The sequence below is a fragment of the Sus scrofa genome, chromosome 14 (genome assembly GCF_000003025.6).
Source record: "Sus scrofa isolate TJ Tabasco breed Duroc chromosome 14, Sscrofa11.1, whole genome shotgun sequence".
Taxonomy (NCBI): Eukaryota; Metazoa; Chordata; class Mammalia; order Artiodactyla; family Suidae; genus Sus; species Sus scrofa.
This window is the reverse complement of record NC_010456.5, coordinates 4,415,981-4,440,206: the sequence shown is the minus strand read 5'-3', so window position 1 is coordinate 4,440,206 and position 24,226 is coordinate 4,415,981. Positions and strand designations below refer to the sequence as shown.

The following is a 24,226-nucleotide window of genomic DNA, read 5'->3' as shown; positions in this document are numbered from 1 at the left end:
TTAGGGCCTCACCCATGGCATATGAAGGTTCCCAAGCTAGGGACCTAACAGGAGCTGTAGCCACCGGCCTGCACCACAGCCACAGCAACAGCAGATCTGAGCTGCATCTGGGAGCCACACCACAGCTCAGGGCAACTCCAGATCCCTAAACCAAGGAGCAAGGCCAGAGATCGAACCTGCGTCCTCATGGATGCTAGTCAAATTAGTTTCCACCGAGCCACTAGGGAATTCTGCTTGTTGCCCAATATTGGTGTCCACTCTTTCTACCCTGAACCTACTTTCTCATGATGGCAGAGATGATCTTAAGATTCACTCACTCTTGGGGTTCCCATCGTGGTGCAGTGCTTAACGAATCCGACTAGGAACGATGAGGTTGTGGGTTCAATCTCTGGCCTTGCTCAGTGGGTTAAGGATCCAGCGTTGCCATGAGCTGTGGAGTAGGTCGCAGACAAGGCTTGGATCCTGCATTGCTGTGGCTGTGGCTGTGGCTGGTGGCTACAGCTCCAATTAGACCCCTTGCCTGGGAACTTCCATATGCGGTGCAATCAGCCCTAGAAAAGGCAAAAAGACAAAAAAAAAAAAAAAATTTCTCTCACTCTACAAAGACCTCTAGCATCTCCATCACCTGTACCACCTTCTCAACCCACACACCAAACAGGGAAAGGTGTCAGTTTTGTCAGTATCTACAAGGATATACTCTTCCATTCCTGATATTAATTGATATTTTCTATTTTTTTATTTTTTTGAGATAAGTCTAGCTAGAGATAGATTTATAAATCTTATGCATCTTTTCAATGAATAAGGTTTTATTCTGTTTGGGGTGTTTTTTTTTTAAATCTCTATTTTTGCTATTTCACTGACTTCTGATTTTTAGGTTTCCTTCTTGGTACTTACTTTAGGTTTGATTTGTTCATTTTTCCCTAGCTTCTTAAGTGGAAAGTCCAGCTCATTTGACTGAGCTGCTTCTGTTGTTATGTCAAGTTCACTAATCTTTTCTTTTCTAGTCTCTAAACTTCTGTGACTTTCATCAAGTGGATTTTTCGCTTTCATATTTTATTTTTTTATTCCTAGAAGTTCCATTTCTTTTTTCTTTTCTTTTTCTTCTTCTTCTTCTTTTTTTTTTTAAGGGCTGCATCTGCAGCACGTGGAATTTTCCAGGCTAGGGGTCTAATTGGAGCTGTAGTCACTGGGCTACATCACAGCCACAGCAATGCCAGATCCAAGCCATGTCTACAACCTACACCACGACTCTCAGAAACGCCAGATCTTTAACCCACTGAGCCAGGCCAGGGATAGAACCTGCATCTCATGGATACTAGTTGGGTTTGTTACTGCTGAGCCATGATGGGAACTCCCCCATTTGTTTCTTTTCTAATAGATTTCTTTCTTTTACTTGTATATTCCTTGGAATTCTTGAGCATATTTACATTAGCTGTTTTGAAATCCTTGTCAGCTAATCCCATCATTTCTGTCATTCCTGTGTCTATTTCTATTGGCTGATTTTTCTTCTGATTATAGGTCACACATTTCTGTTTCTTCATGTCTAGTAATTTCTACTTAGATGTTAGAAATCATGTCTTATATCATGTGCTGGATTTTTTTTTAAAGTGTTGGGAGTATTGGCCTTTATTCTGGAAGAGAGTTAAGTTCCTTGTGGATCTGCTTGATTCTTTCAAAGCTTGTTTTTAAACTTGACTAGAGTGGATTTAGAGAAGCCCTTACACTGTCACTAGTTTAACACTACCACTATAAAGACAGAACAGGAATTCCCATCTTGGCACAGTAGAAACGAATCTGACCAGGAACCATGAGGTTGCAGGTTGGATCCCTGGCCTCATTCAGTGTGTTAACGATCCAGCATTGCTGTGAGCTGTGGTGTAGGTCGCAGACATAGCTTGGATCCTGTGTTGCTGTGGCTGTGGCATAGGCCAGCAGCTGTAGCTCTGATTCAGTCCCTAGCCTGGGAACCTCTATTTGCTGCGGGTGCAGCCCCCCCCCCAAAAAAAATTAAGACAGGACACGTCTGGAGTTTGCACAGGAAGCTCTGAGTATTCAGTGAGGGCTCTCAATACCAAGTGGTCAGATCTCAAACATCTCCAGACTTTGTTCAGTTCAGTGTTTCCTTGAATTGTCCTTTGACTGTCCCGGTAGAGTTTTAACCTATGCACGCTGAGCAACAGATTTAAGGAAACTATTATGCAGATTTCTGGGTCTCTTCTGCCATGCAGCTCTTTTGCCATGCAGCACACTGTTCCAGAAATTCCAACTACCTTAGCCTTCCCAATTTCTGTTCTCTCTTCCACTCAGAAAGATTAGTGGAGGTTCCCACTGTGGCATAGTGGATTTAGGATCCAGCATTGTCTCTGTGGCAGCACAGGTTCAATCCCCGGTTAAGGATCTGTCATTGCCACTGCTGTGGCATAGGTCACAGCTGCAGCTTAGATTTGATCCCTGGCCCAGGACCTTCCACATGCCAAAGATGTGGCCAGAAAAAAAAGAAAAAGAAAAAGAAATATTATTGTGCTTTGCTTGGGATGATTTCCCTGTGCTGACTTCCAGAAAGTGTCCCCAGGCAGAAAGTTGGACCAATCTTAGAGCTCACCTTATTTTTTTTTTTTTCTTTCTCTTGGACCACAGTCCTGTGCTACCTATTGTCCAATGTACAAAAATTATTCTCATTTTTTTTTCCAGTTTTTAGTTGCTTACAGCATGAAGACAGTTATTCCAGCATGGACCAATGTGGAAGTTTTATTTGTGCTTTGTAAACTTAGCCGTACAATCTTCCTAGCTTTGAGCAACAAAGAGCTCCAAAACAAGCATCCAAAGATCCAGTATGGCTCTACCAAATATGAGACACCTCCCAAGGAGATGAAGTATAGGGGGAAAATTCAGGGCTGCTTTTATTGTCACCCTGTTTCACCTAGAGAACTTTTTTGGGCTAAAACTTTAGAATTCTGTTTACTCTTTGGTTTTCACAGCTCTGAGAAGCACTGGACTACAAATGCTCAAGAGCAAATAGAGGAAGTGAACTGAGACTTCACTATGGGGATGTGAATTCAAAATTTACATATATGCATATATATGCATATTTAAATACATATTTAAATGTATAATAAAATGAGTTCCAAATTCATATTTTTTTCTTGCTTGACCCAAGTCCTTTTGATTTTTTTTGTTTGTTTGTTTTTGGTTTTGTTTTTATGGCTGTGCCTGCGGCATGTGGAAGTTCCTGGGCTAGGGATCAGACCAAAGCTGCAGCTGCCGGCCTATGCCACAGCCACGGCAACACTGGATCTGAGCCACATCTGTGATCTATGCCACAGCTTGCAGCAACACCAGATCCTTAATCCACTGAGCAAGGCCAGGGATTGAACCCACATCCTCACAGAGACTACATTGGGTCCTTAACCCGCGGAGCCACAATGGGAATTCCAACACAAGTCCTTTTGACTGACTTCTCACTTCGGATTAACGTAAGGTGCCTGTCTGAGGCAGTTCCCTTCAATTCCCTTCTCTAGGAATCCCATGGAATGAAGGAGATATGACTGACTGAGCTTCATTTCTGAAGCATCAAAGAGAATCAGCATTGTGTGTGGTCCCCTTGGCCTAGTTACACTAGGCGAAGCTTCATGAGTCCATGTCACAGCCACTGCCCTAGTGCTTCCCCATCATCTTGCTTCTGGACTACTGTCACCAGTCATCTCCACTCCAGTTCAACCTGGAGCCGAGATTGCGACCTACAGCACAGCTCACGGTAATGCCAGGTGCTTAACCTACTGAGCAAGGCCAGGGGTGGTACCCACATCCTCATGGATACTAAGCAGGTGCTTTACAGCTGAGCTACAACTCCCTCCTTTTCTGTGTTCTATGACATTTATTTCTGACTCCTGACCAAAAACAGTCATTGCTCAGATTTGTTCTGTCTGTCCTAGCTCATGCTTGCTTTCCTCTCTCTGGAATACTTTTTTTTACCCAAAATATTTGAATACAAAATTGTTACCTATCTTTTAAAGCCCAATTCTAACATAATCACATTCATGAAAACTTTAATATTCCTAGAAGAAATCTTTCTTGCCTCTCTCATAGTATTTAATCTAAACCTCATCTATTGCATGTATCACTGTCTGCTTTATACTATAACCAGCTCAGTAAACACCTTGAGCATAAAGTATGTATGTCATTCCTTTTTTGTGGTTCTTTAAGCTTCTAATGGACTGAATTGCACATAAGGATACTCGATAAATGTTTATTGAGGGGGGAATGATTGATGGGATGCCTGTATATATCCCTTGCTGTTCCTTCCAGTTAATTTAACACATATTAGCTCGAACCACATGAAATTACTGTAAGCCCAAAAATAGCCTCTTATCAGCGATTTAAAATAAGTCAGTCCAATACATTTTCTTCCCCATTTATTTATGAACTACTTTTTATGAAAGTGTATTACACTAGGAAAATCATAGGCTATCTATTAATTAAAGGCAAAGGATTTCACAAATTAAATTAACATGTCAGAAATCATTGTGGGAGGAGTTCCCGTCATGGCGCAGTGGTTAACGAATCCGACTAGAAACCATGAGGTTGCGGGTTCAGTCCCTGCCCTTGCTCAGTGGGTTAACGATCCAGCATTGCCATGAGCTGTGGTGTAGGTTGCAGACGCGGCTCGGATCCCGCGTGGCTGTGGCTCTGGCGTAGGCCGGTGGCTACAGCTCCAATTCAACCCCTAGCCTGGGAACCTCCATATGCCGCGGGAGCGGCCCAAAGAAATAGCAAAAAGACAAAAAAAAAAAAAAAAAAAGAAAGAAATCATTGTGGGAGGTCCCATTGTGGCTCAGCGGAAACATATCTGACTAGCATCCATGAGGACACAGGTGCCATCTTTGGCCTTGTTCAGTGGGTTAAGGATCCAGCATTGCTGTGGCTGTGGTGTAGGATGGCGGCTACAGCTCTGATGTGACCCCTAGCCTGGGAACCTTCATAGGCCGTGGGTGTAACCCTAAAAATAAAAAAATATAATAAAAAGGAAATCATAATTTATGAAAACAGAACTGCATAGGAAACATATATCTCTGTTAAAGAATTTGTCCCTGCAAAAGAATAGATGTCCACTCAAATCAAGGTAGCTAAGTACAAAAGGGAAGTATTGACAAGATATCAGAGAATCCCATCATCTGAACAAGGTGATCTTGGTAAGGATAGGTGCTTTGGTAAGGGCAAATATAAGGCCTTAGCAGCAGGAATTCCTGGGCTTTTCCTTCTAGGTTCCTGGTCAGTTTTCACTTAAAATCTGAATTCCCAATCGACAGCATGTGCATGACTTGCCCTGGGCGAGGGGTCTGCCATGCTTTAGTTCAGGTAAGAAAGTTGCTTGGAGACTGGCCTTATGGACCAGTAGATGGAGTGAGGCTGCAGACATCAATACATGATTTTTAAAAAGCACACACATTCAAAGAAATTGCTATGTACCATTCCTGGGGAGATGTTTATTCAGGAGAAGAAACTGAGACGCTTCAAAATAATGATCCCTACGGTGCCTTCATAACTCTTAACATTTTCTCAGTCATTAAATCTCCCTATGTAGCTAAAAGCTTTCTTGTTCCTCCTCCAACCTAGCTCATGGTTTTCGAGTTGATCTGTAAGTGGCTAGTCCGCTGTTTGCCATGTCGGAGGTGGCGAGAGATAAGGGTAATTGAATTATTGGCACAAGGTGATAGAGAGACAGAAGACAGCACGCCTCAGCTCTGTTTATAATTGATTTAATTCATGTTTGTGTAGCATCTACTCTGCAACACAATCTAGCACTTGACACTACAAAAATCGTAACGTCCAGCATTGCTAGGTATTGCAGAATTACAAAGGAATTTAAGGAATAGTTCTTGCAGTCAAGAAAGTTATCTGAACAGCAAACCAAGATCAATATACAGGCAACATTAAGAACCATACACAGGTAGTGAATAAGTACAAATGTGTCTCCTCAGATGCAAGTGCTATTTTACATGGTATTTCACTATAAAATGCTATGCAGACATGGACCCAAAGAATCATTTATCGCATGGGATTATGTGATCCAGAAAATCGGTCATAACCAGATCAACAGAACTCTACGTTTCTAAGCCATTTGCCAAAATTTGGACATAGTGTTCATCAAAGCTCACCTTGTGGTCCAAAGGTACAAACTTTCAGTGATAAGATAAATAAGCGCTAGGGATGTAAAGTAAAACAAGATGAATTATAATTAACACAGCTCTATGCTATGCGGGAAAGTTAAGAGAGTAAATCTCAAAGTTCTCACAAAGAAAAAGATTTTTTTTTTTTTCTTTTTTAGGGCCACGCCTCTAGCATATGGAAGTTCCCAGGCTAGGGGGTCAAATCAGAGCTTCAGCTGCTGGGCTACACCACGGCCGCAGCAATGCCAGATCCCTGACCCACTGAGTGAGACCAGAGGTCAAACCCGTATCCTCCCAGATCCTAGTCAGATTCGTTTCCGCTCCACTAATGGGAACTCAGGGAAAAGATTTTTTTTTTTTTATTTTGTATCTATATGAGATGATAGATGCTCATTGAAACTATTGGGGTAATCATTTCATGATGTGTGTAAGTCAAATCATTATGCTGTTCACCTTAAACTTTTGCAGTTTAAGGTGAAGAGCATAATGCTATTTAAGGTATGTCAATTAAAAAAAAAACTAAGGTATGTCAATTATAACTCAATACAACTGGAAGAATAAATAAATAAATAAAATAATAAAATAAAATATCCAAAAAAAAAAAAAGGGTCACCTTCAAGGTGACTGAGTCTCTCTTCTTGAAGGTCTGTCCCACTTCCAAGGCTGAACAACAGTGAATGGGGCTCTAAGGTTTAAACTCCCTCATCACCCCCTTCCCACCAAGGAGAGGCCAGCAAGCATTCCATAGTCTTTGCACACAGCCTTTGAGGGGAAAATAAGGTGCATTCAGGGGGAGCAACCAGTCCGATGAGTTGAAAAGGGTTGTGACCTGGGAACAATCAGATAATCTTGGTTCTGGTCTCACCACCGGCCCTCAGTTCTCGCAGAGCTTTGAGCAAGTCCCTTAAACCTCGATAATCCTAGATGCAGGGCATCTATAAACCAAAAGGGTAAGACAAGGTTTAAATTCAACAACATTTATTATGAGCCCCCAGGAAATGCCCTTAAAAACCTCCATTAAATGTCTATGGGGGAGTTCCCGTCGTGGCGCAGTGGTTAACGAATCCGACTAGGAACCATGAGGTTGCGGGTTCGGTCCCTGCCCTTGCTCAGTGGGTTAACGATCCGGCGTTGCCGTGAGCTGTGGTGTAGGTTGCAGACACGGCTCGGATCCCGCGTTGCTGTGGCTCTGGAGTCGGCCGGTGGCTATAGCTCCAATTCGACCCCTAGTCTGGGAACCTCCATATGCCGAGGGAGTGGCCCAAGAAATCTCAAAAAGACAAAAAAATAAAAAAATAATAAAATAAAATGAAATGTCTATGGGCAGGAGTTCCTGTTGTGGCTCAGAACCCAAGACATAGGGTTCATGAGGATATGGGTTTAATCCCTGGCCTCACTAAGTGGGTTAAGGATCCAGCAGTGCCACAAGCTGGGGCGTAGGTTGAAGCTGCAGTTCAGATCTGGCATTGCTGTGGTTGTGGTGAAGGCTGCCGAAGCTGCAGCTCCAATTTAACACCTAGCCTGGGTACTTCCACATGTCACAAATTCAGCCCTAAAAATAAAAAAAAATTAAAAAAAAAAGTCTATGGGCAAAATTGAAAACCTAACTTTAAACCATGACTGTCTAATAACACACAATTAATGGCGAAACATCTGCTCCCCTTTTCCAACCCTGGTCACATATCTGACTAGACAGATCACATACCTCCATCTCTGATGCAGTGAAACTCTGAACGTAAGCTAAAGAGGAAGATCACTTAGGGGACCTGATTACGGCTCCAACTGAATCTTTATCATCATCATCATCATCATCATCATCATTATTATTATTATTATTATTATTTTCCTTTTTAGAGCTGCACCTGAGGCATATGGAGGTTCCCAGGCTAGGGGTTGAATCAGAGCTGCAGCTGCCAGCCTACACCACAGCCATAGCAACGCCAGATCCCAGACTTGTCTGCAACCGACACCACAGCTCACAGCAACACTGGATCCTTAACCCACTGAGCGAGGCCAGGGATTGAACCTGCATCCTCATGGATATTAGTCGGGTTCATAAGCCGCTGGATAAGCTTACAGGAACTTCTCCAACTGCATTTTTATCCATCAAAAACCACCCCTCGCTAATGCAGTACAAAGATTTCATGTGACGCTGTCTGCAAAAGCTCACTGACGAGTCTGGCCTAGAGAGTGTCTCTCTTGGAAGTTTATTGTTGAAAGCCTGGGTTTTGATAGAGTGTTGCCCAGGGACAACCCCCCACCCCCCACCCCGTTCTAAAACTCTCCTCCTCTTCTGTCTCTGTTTATGCTCGGAGTTCCGGTGGTGCTTTAGTAGATGACAAGGGAGGGTCAACTCTGACTCACAACAGCTCTGTGAATATCTTGACCCCAGTGGGCTGCAGGGCCTGAGATGTTTATTTCATTTCCCTTTCATTCCATGTCCGCTGGGCTCTCAGAGAAGGAAAGTAGCCCAGGCTGACGAATCAGTCCAGAAATATTTACTGAGCACTGCCCGAAGTCTGCGTGGCAGAAAGAAACAAGAAGACACATTCCAGCCCAGGGCTTCAGAGCTGCTCGGGGACTCTGTGAGGATCCCACCAGCCCTGAGAAAGAAATGTTTTGGCCGTTAGAGGATGTGGGGTTGGAGAGAGGCCTGGGATGGGAAATTGCTAGAAAGTGCCTGGGACCAAGGGGCCTTGATGCATGAATGCATTTAAACACGTCCCAGAGAAGGATGATTCTTCTCCAGATTTGATTATTCAGAGGGTATAGACGAGTGTCCTAAGCAGCAGAAGTGTATGCAGTGATGGCTGTGTAGCCCTTTCTTGCTCTCCTCCAGCTCCAACCCCAGGAACAAGCCTGGAAGCCCCAAACTACGAAGGCATTGTTTTGCATGTTTGGAAGGGTTGGGCCAGTGGCCTCTTCCCTGTCAGAGCACACAGGGGGCTAATGCATAAAGAAAGAGAAGGATGATTTTGCAAATCCAGCCCCCTGGAAACAGCACAGACAAGAGGCTGTAGAACTTTTGCCCTAGGGCATCTCCATACCACTATCTTGGGTGAGCTTTTGGCCCAGCCCATAACAGCTGCGACCAATTTTGGACCACTTTCTAGGGACCAGACACTAAGCTAAATGCCTTAGTTACATTATCTCATTTTAACCAGCACCCCACCATCAATCTGTGCACCCCCACCTCCTGCCCCAGGAAGTGGTCCTACCCCATTATCTCTACTTAATAATGAGGAAAATAAAAGCTCAGAGGAGTTAAGTAACTTCACAGAATTTACACAGATAACAAGAGAAGGAGGGCAGGCGCTAACGCAGGGTTTTCTTTTTTTGGTCTTTTTTTTTACGAGGCATATGGAGAATCCCAGGCTAGGGGTCAAATTGGAGCTGACCCCAGAGCCACAGCAATGCCAGATCTGAGCACATCTGCAACCTACACCACAGCTCATGGCAATGCCGGATCCTTGACCCACTTAGCGAGGCCAGGGATTGAACCTACATCCTCATGGATCCAAGGCGGGTGCATTAACCACTGAGCCACAATGGGAATTCCAGTGCAGGGTTTTCTGACTTCAAATTCTGTGCTGCTCTGTACCTGATCCCACTCGGCAGAAAAGAAGCTGAAAACTCTAAGAAGAGGGTGGAGGTGGGGAGAAGCTGATGATGGAGGCAGCGAGAAAGAGGGAGAAGGGCCAACGCTCTGGGTTCAAAATGGTAAGAGCCTCAGGTCTGGTTTTCTAGAGGCGGCTTTAGGGCCATTGCTCAGCACAAAGTGAGGAGGGAATGTCTGTCCTTTTCTGTCATATAACCCACTTCCCAAACAAGATGGTAAACTGGGGAGCTCCCATTGTGGCTCAGTGGTTAACGAATCCAACTAGGAACCATGAGGGTGCAGGTTCGATCCCTGGCCTTGCTCAGTGGGTTAAGGATCCGCGTTGCCGTGAGCTGTGGTGTAGGTTGCAGACGAAGCTTGGATCCTGCCTTGCTATGGCCCTGGTGTAGGCCAGCGGCTACAGCTCCGATTGGACCCCTAGCCTGGGAACCTCCATATGCCGCGGGAGCGGCCCTAGAAATGGCAAAAAAAAAAAGAAAAAAAAAAAAAGATGGTAAACTGGGTGATAGATTTTCCACATGTATGGCAAAGCACTAAATGAGGGCAAGAATAGTGTTTGCAATGATTTTTTCTGAGACAATTAGATAGCCACTTGCAAAAGAATGGATTTTTACTCCTGCCTCACAGCACATCAAAGAAAGGAATGCAATGGAAATAACAGATTTAAATATATGAACTAAAACTATAAACTTCTTAGAATAAAATATCCGTGTAAATCTTCACAACCTTGGATTAGGCAGCGATTTCTTAGATATTAAACTAAAAGTGACAAGATAAAAAACAAATAGATTTATTTTTGTGTTGGAATGGCACCGTCAAGAAAGTGAAATGCCGACGCACAGAATGGGAAGGGAAAACTGCAAATTGTATATTTGATATCGGGTATCAGAATATCCAGAATAGGTTTTACAACTAAATAATAAAAAGAAGTTGTGGAGTTCCCGTCGTGGTGCAGTGGTTAACGTATCCGACTAGGAACCATGAGGTTGCCGGTTCGGTCCCTGGCCTTGATCAGTGGGTTAACGATCCAGCGTTGCTGTGAGCTGTGGTGTAGGTTGCAGACGCGGCTCGGATCCTGCGTTGCTGTGGCTCTGGCGTAGGCTGGCGGCTACAGCTCCGATTCGACCCCTAGTCTGGGAAACTCCATATGCCGCAGGAGCGGCCCAAGAAATAGCAAAAAGACAAAAAAAAAAAAAAAAAAAAAAGAAGTTGTAAGAGCCTTGAGGTAGCGATAGGTATTGCTGATGTTAGATTTAAGGAAAAACATTCAGATAACTACATATTTCAGAGACAAATTAAGCATGAGTAAGAATGGCAGGAGGTTTAGAGACAGTGTAACTACAATCGCTTAGAAAACACAGACATAACAATTTAAAGGAATGGAATTCCCGTCGTGGCTCAGCGGTTGACAAACCCGACTAGGATCCATGAGGATGCGTGTTCGATCCCTGGCCTTGCTCAGTGGGTCAAGAATCCGGTTTTGCAGTGAGCCATAGTGTAGGTCACAGACCAAGCTCGGATCCTGCGTTGCTGCGGCTGTGGCATAGGCCAGCAGCTGTCGCTCTGATTTGACCCCTAGCCTGGGAACCTCCATATGCTGCAGGTGCGGACTTAAAAAAGAAAAAAAAAGAAAACAAAAACACAACAATATAAAGGATTTTTTTTCTATTTTAATGGACTCCCCGTTTAGGAACTACACTGTGTGGTATCTTCATTAACCACCATTATGTCTACACAATGCAACGTCTGTCACTGGATGGGGATGGGCACTTTCCCCTGATTCCAGATGCTTCTTCCAGGGGGAGGTGTGACATGCTTCATCTCCATTTCTTACTTCCCAAGGGAACAAGTATTCATTTAATTGGATTAATGAGCTTAAAGAGAATAAACTGGGTATGTTTATCTCAGCTCAATCCTTCCCTTTTTCCTCTTGGGAACTGCAATTCCTTTCTGCCCCATACGAGGTCTTTTGTCATGGGGAGGAGGAGGGGAGGGGTGGGGAGTCTTCACTCAGATTGGCATCTCTGTGGCTGGTCAGGTATGTGTGTCTAATGTGGGAAATGAGGAAACACACTTGCCCTTAGGTATAAGCCGTGACCTGTGACTTCGCCTTTATCTGCATCAGAGCAGAGGTAGGAAAGAGATGCCATTGTACTGAGCCGTACAATGGTAAAAACCCAACTAGCTCAATGGAAACCTCTACAGACACCTAAGGTCCCAGGGCCTTGCTCTGAAAACAGAATTTCATCTTGGGCAACTGTTGGAGGTTGACTGGTTTTCTTAATGGGAGATGTTAAAGAAGAATATTCATTCTGATCTTGATAAAGAATGGTAAACAGACTTTGTTCAAAGGAGCCATTACAATATTGGTTACAGGAATGACTACAATGGGGTTTTGCAGTCAGGGAGAGAGACTGGGCTCCACTCTAAGTACAAGGGAAAAAATGGTAATTTATAGCCAAGGAGCAGGATGGGGTAAGATGGGGGGTGGTCAGTGAACGAAAAATTACTAAGAGGAAACATTAGAAGTAAGGGGAGGAGTTCCCATCGTGGTGCATAGGAAAGGAAACTGACTAGTATCCATGAGGACACAGGTTCCATCCCTGGTCTTGCTCAGTTAAGGATCTGGTGTTGCCATGAGCTGTGGTATAGGTCACAGATGTGGCTCACATCTGGCATTACTGTGGCTGTGCTGTAGGCCAGCTGCTACATCTCCAATTAGACCCCCTAGCCTGGGAACCTCCATATGCTGTGGGTGCGGCCCTAAAAATACCAAAAAAAAAAAAAAAAAAGAAAAAAGAAAAAGAAAAATTAAAAAAAGAAGTAAGAGGAGATTTTGCTTAAATCATCCTGACAATATTCTTGCTGAAAGCTGGCTAGGGTGATCTGACATCGAGGATGGGAAATTCTGGTTAAACGGACTTAGTGGGATTCTTGCTAAAATTGGGCTCTTGAGAGTATGTCCAAGGACCAGGCCTTGTTGACAAGAAGCTCAGAGGAGACAGATTAAAGTTTGGTCAAGGAATGAATCTTTGTTAGTGGGATGGGAATATGTGAAGTCTGCCCTATGATATCTATGTGTTCTATTAAGCAAGCAAGCATTTTAGAAGTGAGGCATTTGTGGCTTGGCATTGGATTAACAAAACTGAGGCCCTAAGGGACTTACCCCATCCCAGGAGAGCCCAGGGTTCAGGTGCTGAAGGAATCCTTCTTTAACCAGCCCCCACCACCAGGAAGTTCTCTGGCTAAGTCTAAGCAGAGTAAGAGGATGGGAGTTCCCACTGCAGCACAGCAGAAACAAATCCAACTTGCATCCATGAGGATGTGGGTTTGATCCCTGGCCTTGCTCAGTGGGTTAAGGATCCAGCAGCATTGCTGTGAAAAAAAAAGGAAAAAAGAAATAGAAGAGGATGAATTTCAGACTTTAATTTCCTTGATCTTTAACTATACAAGCAATTGAATTTGATTATGGAGATTAGCTTCTTTGAACTTTGACTTCTCTGAACTTGAAGGAAATTTCAACTTTGAACTTTAAATTCTCTCAGGGAATTTGATAATGAGGGGCATTTATATTCAAATCTGAGACATTCCTAAATTGTTGACCTTTTATTATTGAATTTTTTCCCCCAGCTTATAATTATAAGTTCTTAGGGATGATTTAATTTCATTAAAGAACCTCCGAGATGCTTTGTTGGAAAATGTGGTTAGACATAAACTGGGATGGGAAAGGGAGTCAATTTGCAACCACAGGTACAGAGTAGCCTTGGGTTTATTCAACTTCTGGACTGTCCTGACCCATTTTGGAGCCTTTGGCGGAAAAACTAAACTGCCTTGGCGTCATGGCTCAGTGGTTAACGCTGACTAGGAACCATGGGGTTTCGGTTCGGTCCCTGCCCTTGCTCAGTGAGTTAAGGATCCGGCGTTGCCGTGAGCTGTGGTGTAGATCGCAGACGCGGCTCAGATCCCACGTTGCTGTGGCTGTGGCGTAGGCCGGCGGCTACAGCTCCGATTGGACCCCTGGCCTGGGAACCTCCATGTGCCATGGGTGTGGCCCTAGAAAGGGCAGAAAGACAAAATAAATAAATAAATAAAATAAACTTCCATGGGTCCCAGGAAGATTCTCAAAGAAGCCATAGCTGGTCCCTGGGAAGAGGCGACTGAGGTGGGGGAGCACCACTGCCCCGATTTAGTGCTGATTTCCAGCCTTGAGGGCGAGGCCATATTCTTGGTTGACTTTGGCTTAATGGCTAAACCCCGTGGGTTAAACATCTAGAGTTGTTATCAAGAAATACTAGTCCCCATTCTTAATAGTTCCTTCAACTTGAGGGGAAGTGCTTTCTCCATCTCCCCAAAGGAAGGTTTCTTGGTATATGAAGAAGTATATTTGCCCCCTGACTCAATCCACATTCTCCAGTCTGTTCTTTGGTAGGAATAAAGATGGTATGTCGATTTTTCAACCACATCCAGTATCTGTCTTATTGACAATTGGTTGTGAATGCAAAGTAGAAAAGAATGGTGCTTTTCAAACCCCCGAAAGAATATCATCTTCAAATTGCCTAGCAGTTTACAAGGCTATTTCACATATGTAAACATAGACACATTTTTGTGTACTATACAAGACGACATTTTTATAAATATTATCGATAAAATATATTTTATTATACAGGTCCATCTATTGTGCAAAATAATTCATAAACATGAAAACATATGTTGGCATATATGAAATAAATGTAAGAAATATTATGGTGAATATAAGTGTAATAAATATATGATAGGTAAAATTATATATATACACATATGATACATACGCACGCGCGTACACTTTTTCATTTTTTGCCATTATAAACATCCAGAATGTCTCTCTATTTTGATCTTACCTTGGCTAGGGATATTTGCAAAAATAAAAATGACCCTAGTTGTCAGACTGAAAGCAGTGGTTCTCAAACTTGAGGGTGCATCCAAAGCATCTACTAAATACAAATCAGTGGGCTCATCCTCAGAGTTTCTGATTCAGTAGGTGCAGATGGCACCTGAAGAATTTGCGTCTCAAATAAATTCCCATCCTTAGAAAATGACAGGACAAACAATAAGAGTATATTGATCCCACAGATATGTCTATGCTTGGCTAACACTTAAATTTCGTAAAGGACCTCTCTTGCCCTATGGATCTTAACATATGTATAATATCTTATAACCAAGCACAGCTCTTTTTTTTTTTTTTTGGCCATGCCCACAGCATGCAGAAATTCCTGGGCTAGAGCAGTGACAACGCTGAATCCTTAACCACAAGGCACCAGGGAACTCCAAGTTCAACATTTATAAAGGTCAGCCTCTAGTTCACTTCACCTTCGTTCTTTGCTTGTCAGCAGCTGAAGGATTAAACGGATCCCATGTCTGAAGCAGGCAGTAGCCAGCGAACACTGGGTCAGGTACCATTTTGAATGACAGCCTTCACATTCTGCAGACAAACCAAAAGTGTTGGACCGAAAATGCACATGACTCTGGGCTTTCAGAGAACTAGCCTCTGAGACTCCATTGCCAACTGTCCTTCAAAGGCTGGATGTAGTGACAAGAAAAGAAACAGAATGGCTGCCAATTTTACCACAAGTTTGGACAATATCTTTGTTGATGCATAAGACATTCCTGTTATAACAGGCATCGTTTAGATGAATAGTAAGAAATCACTGGTTCAAGGGACGAGTGAGTGGTTGGGATGACGATTCCGGCTTTCAGCGGGTGCATATGACGAGGAAAAGTGAAAGTGTGCATATTGTAAGGGAGGGACCAAGTCTGGACCTGAGACACAAATTGATGAAACCCAGAAAACAGAGTGAGTTAAATCCCTAGGCAAGTAAGGAGATAATTACAAAGCACTCAGACACTTTCAGCGTCTTCAAGAGTCTGTGCTCTGGGGCTGGCACATCCACATGCCTCTTCTGAGAGATTCCTTATGTGTAGGTAAGAGCACTTGCTCCCACAGAATGCCAGTCCTGCCCACAGCTGACTGGATCAGGAAGAATGCCTGATCCAAGTAGCCAGGGCTATGTGGGCACACGATTCTTGAGAGAGCTGACTTTTTTTTTTTTTTTTTTTTTTTGGTCTTCTTGCTCTTCCTGCAGCATATGGAGGTTCCCAGGCTAGGGGTCTAAGCAGAGCTGTAGCTGCCAGCCTACACCAAAGCCACAGCAACAGCCAGATCTGAGCTGCATCTGCGACCTACACCACAGCTCACGGCAATGCTGGATCCTTAACCCACTGAGCAAGGCCAGGGATCAAACCCGCAGCCTCATGGTTCCTAGTCGGATTCATTAACCACTGTGCCATGACGGGAACTCTGAGAGAGCTGACTTAACCAGATCTTCTGGGGGCTCAAAAGTGGCAAATGCACCTGACAGAATGGGGTAGAAGTAGAAAGACACAGAGAAGAGGCAACAGGAAAAAAAAACAAGAATAAAAAAAAAAAAAAAAAAAAAACCACAGGCAGAAGTAGAGAAGAGAGAGCGTAGAGAAGGAAGGAGAGGTGGAGGCGTAAGAACAGGTAAGTGGCAGGTGGATGCCCGGCGTTGCTCTCCTTGAGCACCACTGTGGTCCCCTCCCCTGCCCACCTCTGACAGCCCTCACTGCGGGGCTGCAGAAGCTTTTCTTGTCCTTACAGTTAACCCCCACAGATGGACATAACCTGACCAAGTTTCTAGCTTTTTGCAAACACATCTTTGTTAACAGGCACAGAGACAAGAAGACATTGTTACAGGCAAGAATCTTGGGCCCAAACTGGGAAACTATGAACGGCTTCATTTCCATTTCAAAATTAATCAGGTCTGATAAAGGGTTAATATCCAACATATATAAACAGCTTATGCCACTCAACATCAAAAAAAAAAAAAAGACCCAGTTAATGAATGGGTAGAAGAATTGAATAGACATTCTTCCAAAGGGGACAGCAGATGGCCAACAGGCACATGCAAAGATGCTCAACATCACGCATAATCAGGGAAATGCAAATCAAAACCACACTGAGATATCACCTCACACTTGTCAGAATGGCCATTATCAAAAATAACACAAATAACAATGTTGTTAGGACGTGGAGAAAAGGGAACACTTTTACCCTGTTGGTGGGAGAGTAAATTGGTACAGCTACTCCTGGAAAACAGTATGGACATTTCTCAATAAACTAAAATAGAATTACCATATGACCCAAGCAATTCCACTCTTGGGCATATAACTGAAAAAAAAAACAAAACAAAAACAAACATTAATTTGAAAACATACATACATCCCAATGTTAATAGCAGCATTATTTAATTATTTACAATTACCAAGAAATGAAGCAACCTAAGTGTCCATCAATAGATAAATGGGTAAAGATATATATATATCTTTTACACACACACACACACACACACACACACACACACACACACTGGAATACTACTCAGCCATAAGAATATGAAATTTTGCCATTTGCAGTGCTATAAGTGGACTGGGAGGGCATTATGCTAAATGAAATAAGTCAGAAAGAGACAAATACTGTATGTTATCACTTATAAGTGGAATCTAAAAAATACAACAGGAATTCTCTTGTGGCTCAGTGGGTTAAGGATCTGGCATTGTCACTACTGTGGCACAGGTTTGATCCCTGAACTGGGAATGTCTGTATGCTGCGGACACAGCCAAAGAAAACAATACAACAAACTGCAGTTTCCTGGTGGCTCTCAGCAGGTTAAGGATCCAGCATTGTCACTGCTGTGGCTTGGGTTACTATTATGGCACAGGTTTGATCCCTGGCTTGAGAACTTCCAAATGCCATGGTGAGGCCAAAAACAAACAACAACAAAACAAAAATGCCCCCCAAAATACTGAATATAACAAAAACAACAACAAAGCAGACTTACATACAGAGAACAAACTAGTTATCAGTGCAGAGAGAGAAGGGGGAAGGACAAGATAGGGGATTAAAAAGTACCAACTACTATGTATAAAATAAGCCCCAAGGATATATGGTACAACACAGGAAATACAGCCAATATTTTAGTAACTATAAATAGAATATAACCCTTAAAAATTGTGAATCATGACACCATACACCTGTAACTTATATACTATTGTCCATCAACCACAATTTTAAAAAAATTTAAAACAAATTAATCAGATCTGACTAGACAGTAGATCATATAAATGTAAGGGGACCTCAGTCTATTAGGAGCCAGTGATATACTGCATCTGGTGAAAAAACAAACTCAGTCTTAGCTGGCCTTAACAGAAGTTTAGTGTGTGGAGAGAGAGAGAAAGAGAGAGAGAAGAATGGCTGCATTCTTCCTTAAACAAATATTTGAATTAAAGTGACCCCCGGAGTTCCAGTCGTGGCTCAGTGGTAACGAACCTGGCTAGGATCCATGAAGACTTGGGTTTGATTCCTGGCCCCACTCAGTAGGTTAAGGGCCTGGCATTGCCATGAGCTGTGGTGGTTGCAGAAGCGGCTCAGATCTGGCATGGCTGTGGTGTAGGCATCTGTAGCTCTGATTTGACCCCTAGCCCAGGAACGTCCTTGTGCCGTAGACATGGACTTAAAAAGCAAAATAAATAAATAAAAAAATAAAGTGACCTCTTCTGGGCCCCACATTTATTTTTTATTTTTTAGTGATTTTTATTTTTTCCATTAGAGTTGGTTTTACAGTGCTGGGCCCCACTTTTTATGGAGACTGTAACTAGAGAGTGGATAAGCACACAGCTGCAAGGATGATTAGTGGCAGCAAAGATGAGGTGCCCTCTACAATATAGTTCCTAGACACCCCTGTACTTCCTACAGCACCTCGCCTCCTATAGTACTGCATTAACTACACCTTGTTTTATTTACTCACTGACCACATTTCCTACTGGACTGTAAGCTTCATGAAGACAAAGACATGTCTGTCTTGTTCACTGCTCCATTGCTAGTACCTGCAAAGTGAGGAGCATGGTTGGTTGTCTTGACAGACTTGTTGAAAAAAATGAGAAAATCACATTGCATGAGTAAAATGGTGAAGTAAGATGGCACCATTAAATGTGGAAATGAGAAACTCAAATGGACCAGACTGTGGTTTTCAAAAATCTGCCAGATTTTCAGGTGGAGGAGAGGCTAGGTTTATTAGGGTTGTTCAAGTGAGCAGAATTAGCACAGTGTGGAAGGGATAAGAATGCTGGTCTCTGGAGTTCCCATCGTGGCGAAGTGGTTAACGAATCCGACTAGGAACCATGAGGTTGCGGGTTCGGTCCCTGCCCTTGCTCAGTGGGTTAACGATCCGGTGTTGCCGTGAGCTGTGGTGTAGGTTGCAGACGCGGCTCGGATCCCGCGTTGCTGTGGCTCTGGCGTAGGCTGGTGGCTACAGCTCCGATTAGACCACTAGCCTGGGAACCTCCATATGCCGAGGGAGCGGCCCAAAAAATAGCAACAACAACAACAACAAAAAAAAAGACAAAAGACAAAAGACAAAAAAAAAAGAATGCTGGTCTGTAGTATAGTCCTGAGCTCACTTAGACTCACCACTTAGACCTGAGCCATCATTTAATTTCTAAGCTCTGTTCAGCCTTCAACATTTAATGAACCATTAATTAATGATGGGTAGGTAGATATTACTGGGAGAGAGATTTTAATTTATTATTATTATTATTATTTTTGTCTTTTGTCTTTTTAGGGCTGCACCCACTGCATATGGAGGTTCCCAGGCTAGGGGTTGAATCAGAACTACAGCAGCCAGCCTACACCACAGTCACAACAATGTGGGATCTGAGCTGCACCTGAGATCTACACCACAGCTCACAGCAACGCCGGAACCTTAACCCACTGAGCGAGGCCAGGAATCGAACACGCATCCTCATGGATACTAGTCAGGTTCATTAACCACTGAGCCACGACAGAAACTCCGAGATTTTTATTTTAATTTCACCAAACTCCCCAACATTTACAGATGTCAGAAATAGAATGGTCCATCTCATAAAGTAGTGAGTTTTCCACAGATACAGAACTTCAAGCCGAGCTGGATCAGCACCTGCAGTGTGCGCTGCAGTGAGGATTCTTGTATTGGGTGAGTTGTTGGATAGGATGACTTTTACCCTCATCATATTCTGTAAAGTTCTAATTACAGGCTAAGTGTTTGGATCTGAACGCCAAGAATGTGAACAAAGAAGTCCCTTCTGCCTTACGCTGTGGCTTGTTAAGTAGGTGACTTAATCTTACTGAGCCTCAGTTTCCTCATCAGCTAAGTGGTGATAATAATACTTACCCTTCCTCCAAAAGACTCAAAATAGAGCTGCCTTATGATCCAGCAGTCCCACTCCTGGACATATATTCAGACACAACTACAACTCAAAAAGGTACCTGTATGCCAATGTTCATTGTAGCACTGTTTACAATAGGCAAGACACAGGAACAATCTAAATGTCCATCAACAGATGGATGGATAAAGAAGATGGGGTACACATATACAATGGAATATTACTCAGCCATAAAAACGAATGAAATCATGTCATTTGCAGCAACACGGACGGACCTAGAGAGGACCATATTAAGTGAAGTAAGTCAGAAAGAGAAAGACAAATATAATATGATATCACTTATATGTGGAATCTAAAATATAATACAAATGAACTAATTTACACCACAGAAACAGACACACAGACATAGAGAAGAGACTTGTGGTTGCCAAGTAGGGGCAGAGGGGAGGGTGGACTGGGAGTCTGAGATTAGCCAAGACAAACTATTATACATAGAATGGATAAAAAACAAGGTCCTGGAGTTCCCATCATGGCACAGTGGAAACGAATCCGACTAGGAACCATGAGGTCACGGGTTCAATCCCTGGCCTTGCTCAGTGGGTTAAGGATCCGGCGTTGCCATGAGCTGTGGTGTAGGTCGCAGATGTGGCTCAGATCCCAAGTTGCTGTGGCTCTGGCATAGGCTGGTGGCTACAGCTCCGATTAGACCCCTAGCCTGGGAACCTCCACATGCCACAGGTGTGGAGGCCTAAAAAGAGACAAAAAGAGAAGAAAAAGAAAATAAGGTCCTACTATATAACACAGGGAATATATTCAACATCCTGTGAGAACCATAATGGAAAGGAATATGAAAAAGAATGTCTGTGTGTATACCGGAATCCCTTTGCTGTACGGCAGAAATTAATACCTCACTGAAATAAATTTTTGCAAAAATAATACCCTTCCTACATTAAAAGGGTGGCAAAGATCAAATAATATTTGGAGTTCGAAATTATAAAGCGCTCTAGAAAAATATATTAAGCCTCTGCCCTGTTGAAAGAAAGGAAAACGTGAAGGACCACGTCTTCTGATGCCCCTGCCAAGATTCTGTCAGTCTAAAACAAGAGTGTTTCCCCTCAAATCCCCCTAGACATCTCAGAGATAGTCTGCGCCTCTGTTTCCCTGCCTGGTGAGAATAAGTCTGTTAACTTGTTTTTTTAGTTGTGGTGATTTCACTTGCTACATACATGTCAAGTTGCACCTGACGAGACGTTAAGATATAATGTCTCCCCTTTGCTCAGGAGCACAATCCTGTTAAATTATCCCTTTATGCTCGCAGTGATTTTTTTTTTTTTTTTTTTTTTTTTTTTTTTTTTTTTTTGCTTTTCAATTTTAGGTCCTAAAAATAGCATATTCTACCCGACTGCTTTCAAGCAAGGAGAAGGGGGCCTGGCATTGTGGGAGGTTCATGCAAATCCTAGTGAAGCTGGCTCTCCTTCAAGACAGCAAGAGCACCGCCAAATGAGCCTTGATCAAGGACAGCCTGGCGATCCCAGCATCTTGTCTGCAGCCTCCCATTCACAATCTCCTGTCACCCTCACAGGAGCCAAATGGGAACACAAGATGGGTTTTATAACCCCTATTTAACGGAGAGGAAAAGCTAAGATACAAAACATTTAAGTGTCTTTATAAAGTTACCCAGCCCCGTCAGTGCTGGACCTAGGCTTACAAGCTTGGCTTCCTGTTATCGGCACGGTATGCTGGCTACTACATCATCAGACACCTTCGGATGATCCCGCCTTCCCCATGGCTTGATTCTGCTCCTACTTCACTCTTAGGAGCATGGCATGCAGATCTTTCAACCCTGGCCAATCTTGCTAGGAAAGGCTCTGAGCTTTCTTACGGCACTCAAGGCACCTTCTCAGACAAGCTTCAGGAACCCAGTCAAGAAAGGATCCTCAGCACAAGAAGAAGTAGCTAAGAGAGGTGTTCCCAGCATGACTCAGCTGTGACAAACCCCACTAGTATCCATGAGGACACGGGTTTGATCCCTCACCTCAGTGGATCAGGGATCCAGCATTGCCATGAGCTGTGTAGGTCCGAGATGCAACTCAGATCCCAGGTTGCAGTGGCTGTGGTGTAGGCGGCAGCTGCAGCTCTGATTCAACCCCTAGCCTGGGGACTTAAAAAAGAAAAAAAAAAAAAAGGGAAGTAGCTAAGAGAGCAAATTTGTCTCCATTGCGAAACTTCAGGGTTTGGCTCTTCAAGTTTATCAGAATATTGGGGGGCAAATAAAAGCTAGGGGCTTGGGGCTTGGTCTACCTGAGGTGGAAGGAGACCCTGGGTGAAAGGGATATACCTGCCAGGTGTATACAGTGACTTCCAATTTAAAAGTACTTTCATGAGTTCCCTGGTGGCCTAGAGGTTAAGGACTTGGCATTGACCATTGTCACTGCTGTGACTTGGGTTACTGCTGTGATTAGGATTCAGTCCCTTGCCTGGGAACTTTTGCATGCCACAGGCACAGCCAAAAAGAAGCACTTTCACACTGTCACTTTTCTTTTTTTTAGGGCTGCACCTGTGGCATATGGAAGTTCCCAGGTAGGTGTCGAATTGGAGACACCTAGCCTGGGCACAGCCACAGCAACACAGTTGCATCTGCATACGCCAAAGCTTGTGGCAACATGGGATCCTTAACCCAACTGAGCAAGGCCAGGGTTTGAACCAACATCCTCACGGATGCTAGTCAGGTTCTTAATTCTGAGGCACAACAGGAACTCCCCACCCTGTCACTTGATTTGGTCTGGGTGACACCTCAATGAGATGTATGTCAGATGGGCTGGTGGGGGGAGTGGGGTCTCTCCCCTTCACAGATAATCAGCTGAGGTTAAATGACATCCATGGCCATGAGCTAGGAAAGAACTACCAGTGACTTCTGGCCTATGGACAGCGACACTAAAAGATTCTGTTTTGTCCATATATGAATCTCAAGGATTGACTCACATTTACAGGGATATATTTAGGAAGTCTATTTTTGGTCTCCCAGAAATAAGATTACCTTGTCCATTATTCTCTCTCTGCAAAAGGCTGACCCTAGGTTATTAATGGTAGGTCCACTCACCCTTTTCCCCTTCAAGGCCAGGGAGGCCCCTTTTCCCTGGATGTGGCTCTTCTGGGAGAATCCCAAAGAGAGACACTGGGCATGTTTGCTCTTAGATTTTAAACCAGTTAGAGGGCGTTCCCCTTGAAGCTCAGTGGTAATGAACCTGACTAGTATCCATGAGGACGCAGGGTTGATCCCTGGCCTCGCTCAGTGGGTTAAGGATCTGGACTTGTCGGGAGCTGTGGTGTGGATCGCAGACGTGGCTCGGATCCCACATTGCTGTGGTGTGGGCCGGCAGGTGCAGCTCCAATGAGACCCCCAGGCTGGGAACCTGCATATGGTGTGGCTATAATAAGCAAAAAAAAAAAAAAAAAAATTTTAAAAGAGAGACCTCCCCAGGGCTCAGAGGGAGAGGGGCTTTCCCAGAAGGCACTCTTGCACAAGAGCCCCCACTTTTTTTGATCCCGTTCCCCCCAAAACACACACCTCAGTGAAGACGTCCTGACCTTCGGGGACACCCCTTCACACCAGGGCAGCGGCCAGCCAGTCCACACCTCCAGGCTTCTCAGCAAGCGGCCTGTCCCTCCACACAGATAAGGGCCTGGCAGGCCGATCAGAAGCAGGTCTAAGGGGAGGGGAAGCCTGAGATGCTCCTTTGAGAGGCTGTAGAGCCCGCAGAGGTGGCCCCAGAGGGCCCCAGCCCCCTTCCCGCCCTGGGCTCCGCCCCGCAGCGCGGGGGTGGCGGGAACCTCACCGCAGCAAGTTGAAACAGGACTCCCGCCTCCCCTCCCAGCAGCCAGGCTTTAAATAGGATTAATGAGAGAGAACATTCTAAACACGGCTCTGAGAGGTTCCAGAACAGGCAGCCGGCTACTTCCTCTCAAGCTGCCATTTTGGACCCGTTCCCCTGACTGTACCCACCCCCCCACCTCCACCTTAACTTCCAGCTATTTCTTTCCGACTCGCATTGCAGCTCTGCTCAGAACCCAGCCTCGGATGGGCCACCCCAGTACTTCTTTTGCCTCCTGCATGAGCCAGCAAGTGCCCTCTGCCTCAGATTGAGATGGTTTATCTTCTACGAAGAAATTCAGACCTAAGGGAAGG

General features: G+C 44.1%; 1 long non-coding RNA gene across 1 annotated transcript; it reads right to left on the bottom strand.

Moving 5' to 3' along the window:
* LOC110256784 lies at nucleotides 5,695–24,193 on the bottom strand. Its single transcript, XR_002338768.1, has 3 exons — nucleotides 23,609–24,193; nucleotides 12,953–13,161; nucleotides 5,695–7,102 (listed from the first exon to the last, which is right to left on the bottom strand). It is a non-coding gene; the product is annotated as an uncharacterized LOC110256784 (long non-coding RNA).